Source organism: Peromyscus maniculatus, chromosome X, assembly GCF_049852395.1.
Source record: "Peromyscus maniculatus bairdii isolate BWxNUB_F1_BW_parent chromosome X, HU_Pman_BW_mat_3.1, whole genome shotgun sequence".
Classification (NCBI taxonomy): domain Eukaryota; kingdom Metazoa; phylum Chordata; class Mammalia; order Rodentia; family Cricetidae; genus Peromyscus; species Peromyscus maniculatus.
Genome location: NC_134875.1, coordinates 134,006,535 through 134,020,639, shown reverse-complemented (window position 1 = coordinate 134,020,639; position 14,105 = coordinate 134,006,535).

Genomic DNA, 14,105 nt, shown 5'->3' with positions numbered 1-14,105 from the left:
CAATATCTATGCCCCTATGCACCTTTGGGCATATCTTGCCATGATGGTCATTATCCTACCTCACAGGGTTTACAGCTGACAAAGACTGTTGATGACTTTCCCCCCTCCAGAACCATACATAACAATTCTGTATTATAAAAGCTAGCCACTAGTACAGGGAGCCTTGCTCCAAATGGGCCCGGCAACCTGGGACAGATATATGAAGTCGACACAGTGAGGAAACTATGACCACCTGTTTCAAACAAGTAGCCCTGGATAGCTTGGGCCATTTTTATTTTTAGGATTTCAATGGTTTACATGAACAGTTTTACAATCAAATTTGTTTCCTCATGTGCTATGAGATGGTCTTCCTGTACACTGTGAATATGTGTTGCTACCATTGGTTAATAAATAAGATGCTTTGGGCCAATGGCAAGGCAGCTTAGAGGCAGGTGGAAAATCCAAGCAGAGACACAAAGAGGAAGAAGAGCGGAGTCGGGGGAGATGCTGAGAGTCGCCTGAGGAAGCAAGATATAATGCAACACAGCTAATGCCATGGCCACATGTCAAAACATAGACCAAAACAGTTTGCAATTAATAGTAAGCCTCTGAGTGACTATTTTATAAGCTGCTGCGGGCTGGAAGGGACTCAGGAAAACTTCTGGCTACACTCATGTTTCTAATAACGGTGACAATCATAGCCACTTTGTTCCTTTACCTCGTTCTCCTCCTGTCCCCCAACTTTCCCACCAGTAACCATCACCTACTTGGTTCATAGCTCTACTGTTAGAAGCATCAGCAGAGTTGCGAGCAACAAGGGAAGTTTTCTAACTAGGCACACCTACAGGTTAAACAGTGTGCCCAGGTGGCAGCATTCGTGATTACAGTGTCATGCAAAGTGAAAGAGAGTTTTGTCTCTAGTGGTTAATATTTACATCAGGCAGGGTCTGAGTTCTCACCATCAACTCCCCAGCCGAAGCTGGATCAACCCATTCTACATCCTGTACCAGTCGATCTCCTCCAGGCTTCCCCCCTTATCCTATAGACAACATAACTTGGAAGCTCACTCTCAATAGCTGGCACTACTTATCCCTTCTGTCATGTCTCCTTCCTCTCAACTTCCTCCAGTACTGGCACAGCCATTAGAAAGGAGGGCACTGTGGGTTTCCATGATTCTGCTTCATCCCTGCTCCTAGATGTTCCCAGTAACTCCTGATATCATCGATTTATTTGCATTCCTCCTAGACTCTTGTGATTAAAATCATTCTCTCCAGAACTGTTATGCAAATTTGGAATGTCATGAACTCCTGTGGCTCTTTGAGGATAGTCACAAGGTGCATTGGAAAGGCAACATCATGTTCTTGAGAAGCCTGAGTTCATGGTCACACTTGAAACATCAAAGGCTTCAGGGGCTGAGTCAGGTTCACTGTGTATTTTGAACATCATCCCCTCTGGCTCACCCTGAGGAGAGTCATGCGGGGGGGGGGGGGGGCGGTTTCCTAATGCAATAGCCATTCCATCCATAGTCCTGAGAAAGTGAACTAGAGGCAGCCAGCGGTGTGGTTTGTATAAGGAGAGCAAGGAGGGCGTGTAGTGCATGTGTTCCTGGGGGCGTGCTCAGAGTTATGCAGTGAACTGTCCATCCGCCTTGCCACAGTGGGTCAGGTTCCCTAGGGCATTGCCACAAGGAGAACTTGTAAGTGCTGTTCTCAGGCCTTGTCCCCTGAAGAAGTCACATGGCTCCCAGCAAGCCACATTGTAAAACAGTTTGGCAGTTTCACAGAAACATAACTACACACCTCTTGTATAATATTAGAGGGACCAGGCTTAATATTAATACTTCCCAGGGGCTCAGGAGAGAAACTACTAACGGTGAGGACTATTTTCGGGAAATAGAATCTCAGCATAGCGAGCTCTATAGTCCACCTGCTTTAATTCCTCTGGGATAACATCCTATTTACACAGCTTCAGTTCTGTTCTCGTGCCTAGCTCCTTTCTTGCCTGATTTCTCTCTATATTTATCTACTGCTCCCTCTAAGTTCTATCTTAATTCTCTCATCTCAATTCTGTCTCATCTAGGTACTTTTCATCTTGTTCTTACCCAGCTAGTAATTCCCCATCTGACTCTTCCTCATCTTCCATCTCGTCCACACGGACTCGCAGGTCAAAATCCTCCTTATCTCTCTCTGTTCTCCTTCTAAGTTCTCCTTGTTCCCCCTAAGTCTCCCAGCAACCCAGTTATAGACCCAAGCAATAGCAGTCCCCTGGTCCAGCAAAGTCACCAGGCTTGAATTCTATGGGGTCATAAAGGCAGGTAAGAGTTTTCCTCAGGCAGTGACCACTAGGCTTTCTTTTACAATCCAAAATGGGAGTGGCAAAAGAGGAGGTCAACTGAGTGCTAATGACTGGTTAGAACATCAAAAAGGGGATCTATGTGCTCAGTCTACATTCCTAGAAGTGGTTAGGTAAGAAGTATGGGGTCCATTAGTAAGGTCGTATAAGAAAGGAGGGTCTCACTCTAAATTGCACAAGAAATAAAGCTAGGCTGGAGAGATGGCTCAGCGGTTAAGAGTACTGGATGCTCTTCCAAAGGATCTGGGTTCAATTCCCAGCACCCACATGGCCCCTTACAACTGTCTGTAAATTCAGTTCTAGGGGACACCCTCACATAGATATTCATGCAGGCAAAACAACAATGCACACAAAATAAAAATAAATTCTTTAAAAAAAACCCAAAGAAGCCGGGCGGTGGTGGCGCACGCCTTTAATCCCAGCACTCGGGAGGCAGAGGCAGGCGGATCTCTGTGAGTTCGAGGCCAGCCTGGTCTCCAAAGTGAGTTCCAGGAAAGGCGCAAAGCTACACAGAGAAACCCTGTCTCGAAAAACCAAAAAAAAAAAAAAAAAAAAAAAAAAAAAAAAAAAAACCCAAAGAAATAAAGCTATCTGCCTGACCTAGGAGACAGGTGTTGTTTCATATGGTCTTGGATGCTTGATGGGCATTTTAGATAAATATACACTGTTAGGAGTTCTTGGAAGCACGCAAGAAAATCATTTTAGGAACCAGCTAATACACACACACACACACACACACACACACACACACACACACACACATATATATATATATATATATATATATATATATATATATATATATATATATATGCTAAAATATCATCAAGACTTCTTAAGCCATGGCTTGACCTTTGGAGAAGTCCGTGACTACTACTTTTCCAAGTAGTAGCTTTTATAATAGTAGCAAAATTCCATTACATTTTCCTGCAGCTTGCTGCACACACCTACAAGATGATCCATTTACTCAATTTCTACATTATTACCCCAAACAGTTGAAATATGTATCATGAGTATGAGTATGGCCATCCACTGGACTGTAGTCAATCTGCCAGGAGCCACACTCTTGAAGGAAACAACTCTTCCTCTCCCTGAAGTCATAAACTGTCAGAAGCTCCTACATTAGCTGTGGGGGCTTGTGAGTCACTTGACCCTCCATGCTCTAATGTGGACTGCGATCATCTCACACAGGTCTTATGCACACAGACTCTGCTGCTGTGGGTTCAAAGGTGCAGCAATCCTGTCATGTCTACCAGACACCGTATTCCTGGGCTCCTCCCTGTCTTCTGCCTCGTCTGATTTTCTCTCCCTCTTCTGCAGAAGTTCCTGAGCCGTGGGTACAGGTGCCTTGAGTACAGGTATCCCTGGTCTGATTAAGCAATGCTTATTCTGCACTTTGATCAGTTGTGTCTGCATCAACCACTGTCCACTGCACACAGAACCTTCCCTGATGAACACTGAGAGCTACACTAATCTATGGGTATAAAGGTGCCAACTAGAGGGCAGCTCAATACTGTGTCTCTTTACCAAAATAATCATCCCGAGTTCATCACCGGGCCTGTGAGCTCCCCAACCATGTTCTCCTGGTCAGATTTACACTACCAGGCGTGTGTTTTCCCAGTCAGCGTATTCTTACGGTTAGAGGAATAATAATGAGGATCAGCACAGATGTGATAAATTATTGGCCTGAGCAGCAGCTTCACTGGCTCTCTACTCAGTAGCCCAGACTGTTGAAATGTGTTCATGTCTTCATGGGTTTCTGAAGAAGTTCAGGTGATGCCTGCCCTGAGCATTCTCCCACACAGCCTCCCAACACTTGTGTTCTGACACCCACTCCCCATGCAGGATAGACCAGCCAGTTCTGCCCTGTGAAATAGTCCACTCCTCTGACTGGAAATGGCAGGGCTTTCTCTGCTCAACCCTGCCACTGTGGTCTCCTTCAGGATATTGGCTACACTTGGGAACTGCCTGCTCCTCAGTCCCAGCCCAGAGGAACCCTCAGAGGCACCCGATCATTTATGAACTGGAAGTTTCCTCTAGCTGTACATCCCAGATGTTTAGAGGGGAAAGGGATCTGTGAGTTGGAGGGCAGTGAGGGTACCATTGAAGACTGAATGCAAAGAGTGGATCACAGGGAAATTACTCAATCTCGGGATTGCACCATTTAAACAGTGCTTACTTACATCTGAGTGTGCTGAGGCATGGATATAATCTCAGGTCTCTGTATGGTCACGACACCCAAACCATTCCACAATATAGAAAGACACTGGCTCAGAACCAAAGGCCAAATAAGAAACAACAGGGAAAAAGAGAGGGGTCTGGAGAGATGTCTCAGTTGTTAATGGCACTTGCTGTTCTTGCAGAGGACCTGAGTTCATTTCCCAGCACCCACACTGGGGTGCTCACTAACACCTGTAACTCCAGCCATAGGGCACCTGAGCAATCCTCTGCCCTCCCCAGGCATGCACATGAATATAACATAAGTATACACGTACTGCACATGAATATATATATAATATATATGTATATATATATATATAAAGAGAGAGGGAGAGAAAGAGAAAGAGGGAGAGAGAGAGAGAGAGAGAGAGAGAGAGAGAGAGAGAGAGAGAGAGAGAGAGAGAGAGAGAAAGTGTAGTGTTCCCAACATCAGAAACTGTTTTCTTTCAAGTGCACATAGACTCTCTCCAGCAAGATTGGCGAAGGTGAATGAATGGTAGCTCAGGATTAGCGACCAGCAACACCTCCTCTTGCAAGTGGAGTTGGTACCTGGGCCACCTTGCCCAATTCCACATGAGTCTTCCCACCAGCATCCACGTGATACCATACCTGGCGTCACATTCTCTGATAGAGATCAGTGTGTCTCCTTCTTTCTTCTCCGTACCCTGCATTCATCTGCACACACCATCATGGCACAGTACTGTCTCCTCCCTTCTATTCACTCTTTTATCTACTGTCCACGTAGTGCACCACAAGCTTATGTGTGGGGCCTCGTATTTCATAGATGACCTGCCTTTCATAGAACCTGTGGGTTCTGCCAGTGCTCATCTTCCCCAAGTCGTCTTTATTCCACACTCCTAATTAAATGCACATCTCTTCTGCTTGCATAAATGTCATTCTAGCAAAATATAAATAAAACCATTACAGTCGTGGAAACATGTTTTATTTAGGTTTTCATTTCCCTTTAAGTTGCTGGGTTCCTTTTCATTTGTGTACAAACTTATTAGTCTGGGTTCTTTAGAGTAACAGAACTTACAGAATGAATCTCTCTAAATAAATAGAAAACAGCTTTATTAGAACAACTTACAGGCTGTGGTTCAGCTAGTCCAACAGTGGCTGTCTACCTACAGAAGGTCCAAGAATCCAGTATTTGTTTAGTGCACAAAGTGGGATATCTCAGCTGGTCTGCAGTATAGATTGAAATACCAAAGAAGGCTCTAAGGTAGTGAGGGAATGGACTTGTTGCTAAGGGGAAAGCAAGCAGGCAAAGAGAGCAAGCTTCCTTTTTCCATGTACTTATACAGGCTTCCAGAGAAGTTGTGGTCACATGCATGGCCTCCATTTGGGGGTTTTAGTTAATTCCAGATGCAGTCAGGTTGACAACCAAAATAGCCATCACAATCCACCCCTCTCCAACTTCACACATCGTCATATCTCTTATGTCATGCTTAGTTTCCAAATGAAAATTATAACCAGGCCATAATTATGCCTAAACATGATATAATTATCTCATTTATAATAACAAATGCATTAAATACTCGACCAGGTCATAATTACACTTAACATGATACAACTATCCCTCTTTTTTTTTTACAACTATCCCTCTTATAACCATAAATGCATAATAAATTTAGAATAGGTGGCAATGTCCTTTAAGGGACATTCTTTTAGTATCTCAAATGTGGTGATATATTGTGTACCCCAATAAAGCTTACCTGGGGATCAGAGGACAGAGCCAGCCACTAAATTAGACATAGAGGCCAGACAATGGTGGCACATACCTCTAATCCTATCACTCGGGAGGCAGAGATCCATCTGGGTCTCTGTGAGTTCAAGGCCACACTGGGCTACATGAGAGAAACAGAGCCAGGCAGTGGTCACACATGCCTATAATCCCAGGAAGTAATATGGCAGGACACAGAAAGGTGTATAAGGTGTGAGGAAACAAACTCTCTCTCTTGAGGCTGAGGATTTTGTAGAGGTAAGCTAAGTGGCTGGCTGTTCTGCTTCTCTGATCTTTCAGCTTTCACTCTGATATCCGGCTCTGTTTTTTTGTTTTGTTTTGTTTGTTTGTTTTTTTTTACTATAAGACCTTTTAAGATTTGTGTTACACTCAATCTTCAATATGATAACCATTGATCTTCTCTTAGTTCGTTATTTTACATGATATAGAAATTGAGAAAAAAAAACCCACAATATCTGTACAAACACATTCTTAACAAAATATGACAGGAATACTCATGTCAATTATAATCCTCGTTTCTATAACTGCTCATGTGACTTTAGCTAGTATTTATAACTACCTTCCTCTGCTACCCATTCTGTATTTCCTCTACCTTTGGTAAGAACCTCTGCAGGTCTTGGCTCTTTTCCTGGAGGAGTGAACCATACCTTCATTCCTGAGGGGTCTGTGTCCTTTGTCATCCTGCCTGGATTAGGCTGTTGTAGTTTCCCATTGAATTTAATCACAGGACAGGGTAGCACCAAGAGACAACCTAACAGATCTCCTGCACTCCAGACATAATCCTTCTTACCTCCAATGTGGAGAAGCAATCCAATTTCCCCATGATAATCTGGATCAATTACCCCTCCTAACACTGTTATTCCTTTCTTAGCCTGTTGGCTTAAGGGCATTAGAAGTCCAAAGTGGCCAGGGGAAGCCTGAGATTCTAGTTCAGTGGAAGGTTTGTTGTAGCTCTTCGCAGGAATGCTCCCCACTATGGAACCAAAACTTCTAGGCCAACAGAACTTAAAGTTGCAGAAACAGAAAGAAAAGTTTTTCCGTGGGTCACTAAGGGTAATAGTGAGTGGAACTATTCCCATTTCTACCCCTTGGTTCCTGGACCCGTGGATCCTGGTTATGAGAGAAAACACACTATATATTAGATGCTGATTCAGAGCATATACTGCCTTCTGGAGAACCCTGTCCCAGCCCTCCAGGCTGCTGCCACCTAATTGGTATGCTGTGTCTTCAAAAGACCATTCCCTCTTTCTATCAGTCCAGCTGCTTCAGGATGGTGGGGAACATGGTGAGACCAGTGGATTCCATGATTGTGGGCCCACTGCCGCACTTCTCTGGCTGTAAAATGAATTTCTTGGTCAGTGTGGAATAGCATGATGGTGGATAAGGCGTTCTGTAAGTTCACAGATGGTGGTTTTGGCAGGAGCATTATGTGCAGGAAAGACAAATCCATAACCAGAATAAGTATCTGCTCAGTAAGGACAAACGTCATTTCCATGGAGGAAGTGGTCCAGTGTAGTCAAGCTGATTTCAATTGGTCACCCTGGGGAATGGTGCCCTATCTGGGGCTCAGTGTTCGTCTCTGCTTTCGGCAGACCTGGCATTCAGCAAACAGCTACAGCCAGCTCAGCCATGGTGAGTGGAAGTCCATGTTGTTGAACTCATGTGTAACCCTCATCTCTGCCACCATGGCCACTTGGTTCATGGGCCCACTGGGCAATGACAGGGATGGCTGGGGAAAGAGGCTGACTGTCTACAGAATGGTGTAGCAGGAATCTTAAAAGTTCTTATTAATAAAATCAAACCTGAGGCGAGTTATTGGGGTCCATGCTGGTAGATCAGAGAGACAGAACAAGCCACAGCTATCTCACCTCGCCGGATCCTCAGCTGGTCCTGTATCCTCAGACTGGAGGCCTCTGAGTCCTTATCCAGAATGGGTCTCAGCTGAATTACTGCTCAAAAGCCTGAAGCTTAACCAGCCACATGCTTAACCAGCCAAAATCTTCTAGTTTCTGGTTCTCACGCCTTATATATCTTTCTGCTTTCTACCACCACTCCCTGGGATTAAAGGCTGGCTCCCTGGGATTAAAGGCGTGTGTCACCATGCTTGGCTATTTCCAATGTGGCCTTGAACTCATAGAGATCCAGAGGGATTTCTATCTCTGGAATGCTAGGATTAAAGGTGTGAGTGCCACCATTTTCTAGCCTTTGTATCTAGTGGCTGTCTGTTCTCTGACCCCAGATAAATTTATTAGAGTACACAATATTTTGGGGAACACAATACCACCACATTTCCTCTCTTTTTGTCTAAAATTAAAAAAAGCTTATAACTAATACAAGAAAAACTATCTTCAATAAGTATATGCAATATACAGTCAAGATTACATTAACAATGTCTAGTCCATTAACATTTGACAGATCCAGACAAAAAACTCCATTATATATATTAACAATGTCCAGTCCAGTAACATCTGATAAACTCAGACCAAAAAATTTTCATTTTTATCATATTTAAAACAAGTAGTTCCTTTTTAAAAGTAGATTCCATAATCTCCCTTTTTATCTTATCATATCCATATTTTCTCTTTTTTCTTTTCATAATAGATTCATTAGTCTACTTTTTGTCATTTTTATATCTCCCCCTTTTTCTTCAGTGTAGATTCAGTGATCTACCTATTTATCCTATTATTTCTTTATCTTTTTTCTCAGAGTAGATTCGATGATCTACCTCATATCTATATTCTCTTTTTCTTTTTGCTTTCTAGGGGTGAAGATATCTTTAGGGAATCTTGAAAAGAAAATTTGGGGGTTAATCATCAAGTCCTGTATCGTTTATCCAGTTTCTGCATAACAGGAAAGTTCAGGGCTTGTTTCAAGTCCTCGTTTGAGTAGTCTGTCAGGCTGAATCATCTCAGCTAGTCATCTCGAAATTGTCCTGACCAGTTTGTAGTCCAAAGCCGATTTTTCCATGGTGTTAATTGGCTTAATGGCTTTATCATAGTCCATGTGGAATCATCATTGTAGGATCCTGTCATCTTTTTGAAGATTTCAAAGTCACTGTTAGGCATGGTCATGGTTTCCTGCAGTTTTTTTTTTTTTTTTTTTTTTTTTTTTTTTTTTTTTTTTTTGCCTCCTCTGTGGTTTGGAGCAATCACAGTCTGATAAATGTCTGTCTCTCGGAACCATGAACATTCTTCCCTAGAACAGAAAATCTTCACAACAATTTCTCCCCACCAAAATTTGTCTTGCCAAAATTTTCCAAACTGACCTTTGCCGATGCTTTCTTGTAACACGATGGTCCTGGCAATTCTTCTCTGAACCAGCAGCAGTAAACCCTTCGTCCCTGGTAGCAGCATCACCGCAGTCACCAACATGATGAGAAGGAGCTGGCAACGTGGAGCAGTAGCCACTGCTTCCACGGTCCCACCACTGTTTGTGGTTCAGTCCGGGCCAAAGCTTCTCCCAAGCCTCCTAGGCCAGCTCAAACTCGGGATCCTCCTGCCTCTGCCTTTTTCAGCAAATCCTACCGGCGTGCGCCACAACTGGCTGAGTGTAACGTGGGCCTGAGCTGGGGCTCACAAGGCCACAGGCAAACAGCTTTTTCATGAATTCGTAACACGAACGTTGGGCGCCAGATGTAGCAGGAATCTTAAAAGTTCTTATTAATAAAATCAAACCTGAGGCGAGTTATTGGGGTCCATGCTGGTAGATCAGAGAGACAGAACAAGCCACAGCTATCTCACCTCGCCGGATCCTCAGGTGGTCTTGTCTCCTCAGACTGGAGGCCTCTGAGTCCTCATCCGGAATGGGTCTCAGCTGAATTACTGCTCAAAAGCCTGAATGCTGAACCAGCCAAAATCTTCTAGTTTCTGGTTCTCACGCCTTATATATCTTTCTGCTTTCTACCACCACTCCCTGGGATTAAAGGCTGGCTTTCTGGGATTAAAGGGTGTGTCACCATGCTTGGCTATTTCCAATGTGGCCTTGAACTCATAGAGATCCAGAGGGATTTCTATCTCTGGAATGCTAGGATTAAAGGTGTGAGTGCCACCATTTTCTAGCCTTTGTATCTAGTGGCTGTCTGTTCTCTGACCCCAGATAAATTTATTAGAGTACACAATATTTTGGGGAACACAATACCACCACAGAATGGGTCATCTTCTCTACTTGATTATTAAACTTCTCTTCCACTGAAATCACCGTTTAATGAGTATTTCATGGGGCACAATTATCTTCACATCCTTTGCCCATTCAGAGAGATCTATCCACATGTTTCTTTCCCAGATGTCTTTCTCACCAATTTTCCAAGTCCCTGACCATCCAGCCCATGAATCAGTGAACATTCACATGTCTGGCCATCTCTCCTTCCAAACAAAATGTATGACCACGTGTACTGCCTGAATTTCTGCCCACTGTGAAGATTTCCATTTACCAGTGTCCTTCAGGGTTGTCCCAGAATGGGGTTGTAATGCTGCAGCTGTCCACTTCTGGGTGGTGCCTGCATAATAATGTCCAGAGCCACCAGTAAACCAGGCCCCCCTCTTCTCTTCCTCAGTCAACCAATCATAGGGCATACCCCATGAGGCATCAGATGCCATTGTAATGGGAGTAGAAACCATAGGCATTTCAGAAACTTCTTTGTGCCTTCAGGACCTCCTCAGGCCTGATCTTCCATTCCATTCGATGATATACCACTTCTATTTGATGATGATTGCTGCTGTGCACATTTTATTTTATGACTTGGTGGGTAAGATACAGCACATGATTGGCAGCTCATGTCACATGGTAAGTTGGTGGCCCATTGTCAACATTCAGTTTTCACTAAGGCCCAAGAGCTCTTTCTCAAGGTAAGAATAGTTGTCTGCATGTGATGGTAGAGCCTTGCTCCCAAATCCCAAAGGTCTCCTCGGTGATTCACCTATAGGAACTGCCAAAGGCTCCAAACAGTACCCCTATCTACCACTGACACCCCGAGTACCATCGGATCTGCTGGATCATATGGTCCCAGTGCTAGAGCAGCCTGCACAGCAGCCTGGACCTGCTGAAGAGCCTTCTCCTGTTCCAGCCCCCTCCCCCACAAAGCTAGCAGCTTTCCAAGTCACTTGTTCTATGGGCCAGAGTAACACACCTAAGTGAGAAATGTGTTGTGGGAGGGGCCATGTACAATAACTTATCGTCTACCTATGAAGAGCGGGCAGGCACCCTAGTGCAGAAAACAGTTAACAAACCTTAATGCATGATATGCTCCCCCTTTCAGCTCTTGCTGAGTAGTCAGGAGGGTCTTTTACAACATCTAGGCATTATCTTTCCCTCTGTTGACTACATTTGTCTTTTCAAAACCAAAAAAAAAAAAAATTGTTCATAGTTTTGTCTATGCTATCTATCCTGTCATTTTAATGCTTATCGTGTGTGTGGCCTTGCAGGCAAACTTGCCTGTTGATGAATTTCTACTCTCTTTGTCTAGTCTGCATGGGGGTAGTTTGGGAGATTTTGGTAGTTTGGGTGAGGGTGGGAATAGCTGCAATAGTAGAAGAATAGCAAGAATTGAGTTTTCTTTTTCTTTTTTTCAGTTGGATCTAATGGACCTGGGTTAGCTCAGGATAGCTTTCAAAAAGAAATAAGATTTTATTTCTTACGTGTAGAATGAGATAATGTGCTCCCCAACTTTCCTTTCACTTCAGCTGAGCTCTATCAAACACACACACACACACACACACACACACACACACACACACACACACACACACACACACACACATCATGCACACACTCAATAATAGTCAGTTTTTCTAGATTACTTTCTATTGCTGTGATAAACACCGTAACTAAAAGCCTAGGGAAGAAATTGTTTATTTTTGCTTACAGCACAAACTCAAGGCAGGAGCCTGGAAAGAGGAACTGAGGCAGAGGGCATGTATGGACACTGCTTGCCGGTTTGTGCTCCAGGATCATGATTATAACTTCATTGTACCTTCCAGGGCCACTTGCCCATAAGTGGCCCTGCTCACAGTGTGATAGACTCTCTCACATAATTCATTAGTAAAGAAAATGTCTCACAGACCTGCCCACAGGCCAGTCTGATGGACGCATGTTCTGAACCGAAGTTTTCTTTTGCCAGAAGACTTTAATTCGTGTCAAGTTGGCAAAAATCAAACCAGCCAATCAGCCCATCAATCAATGAGTAAACAAAACAACTAGACATTGCTCCTATTTTGTTACTACACTTGGCACTTATCATTTACCTTCCTCTGCTGAACTCTCCATTGCCAGGCTCCCATTGACTGGTCTTTGAGTCTTATTTTCCATGAATTCACTTTTCACTGTCCACATGTGGATGCAAGCCTGTGGTGTTGGTGCCTGCTGAAATCAACATCTTTCTCTTTTCCCTCTAGTTTAAGACATCCTCCAGGAAAACCTACTTAGAACAGGAGCTGAGCCATTCTCAAAGAATCAAGGTCACTTTATGTAAGCGGGTGGAATCCCTCTCATTCCCAACCACTACGACTCCCAGAAATAGGCAGTCCAGGGCAAAGACAAGCACACCCTAGCTGCAGGTGCTGGGTGTGACCATCTCTCCATGTTGTCATCCTCCACATGATCATTGGCCTTGTGTTTAGAGACAATCAGGCTGTGAACATCAATGCCACACTGTTCCCAGTGGCATGGAGACAGATAGTTCCTGTTCCAAGAGCTCTGGGGAAGATATTCATAAACCAGAGAAGACATATAAAGTGAGACATTCTGGAGATCGATCAGGGGGAGTTCAGTGATCAAGAGTCCACGTAAGATCTCTCAGAAAGTGCAAATGGTAATAGTTGGGACAAGGAACACAAGCTCCCTACGACAAGCAGATGTCTCCAGATCTCCTTCCACACACATCTACACACTCAGAATGTCTTTTTCCAGCATCTGTGAACACATCAGATTGGAGACGTATTACCACACAAATTGAGTGGGTCTCACTCAGCCCCTTGTATATGAGGGAGAACAGGTAACCAGTCTCGCTCTCGCTCTCGCTCTCGCTCTCTCGCTCTCCCTCTCCCTCTCCCTCTCCCTCTCCCTCTCCCTCTCCCTCTCGCTCTCGCTCTCCCTCTCGCTCTCCCTCTCGCTCTCGCTCTCGCTCTCGCTCTCTCTCTCTCTGGTTTTTCAAGACAGGGTTTCTCTGTTTAACAGCCCTGGCTGTCCTGAAACTCGCTTTGTAAACCATGCTGGCCTTGAACTCACAGATATCTACTTGCATCTGTCTCCTGAGTGCTGGGATCAAAACCACCACCCAGCACCTATAGCTTTTTTGACAAGAGGCTGTTGCTCATGGCTCCCACTTACACCAATGCTATTCTGTTACAGAGAAGATATTCTAGACAACGTGCATACATGTCCAGCAAAATGCCTGTCTAATCTACTGTTCCTTCTTCTCGAGGACTTCCAGGATATTTTTCAACACTTCTCCGAGGAAGAGTATTGCAAGCCTGGCCAAATGGTGTAAATGTACTAATGGGTTTATGAAAAGGAGCTATACCAGAATGATAGGCCTAACTTAAGTAGGAGGAATTTGTGGGTTCAGACAAGCCCTAGGTGTTCCCTATTCCTTTTCTATGCTGTGGCTTCCTCTCAGCCTGTAGTAGGTCTCCTTCTCATATGTTCCCTCTCTTCGTGGGAAAATGTCAAAGGAGTTGCTGAGCATCCTGATCCTTTGTATCCTGTCCAGGGCTGAGAGCAGAGATCAGCCACTGTAAAGCTCGGGTCTGCACCCTGAACTTTTATCTCCTACAGGCCTTTGTTCCTGTGGATATTGTTGTATGTGAAGCATCCC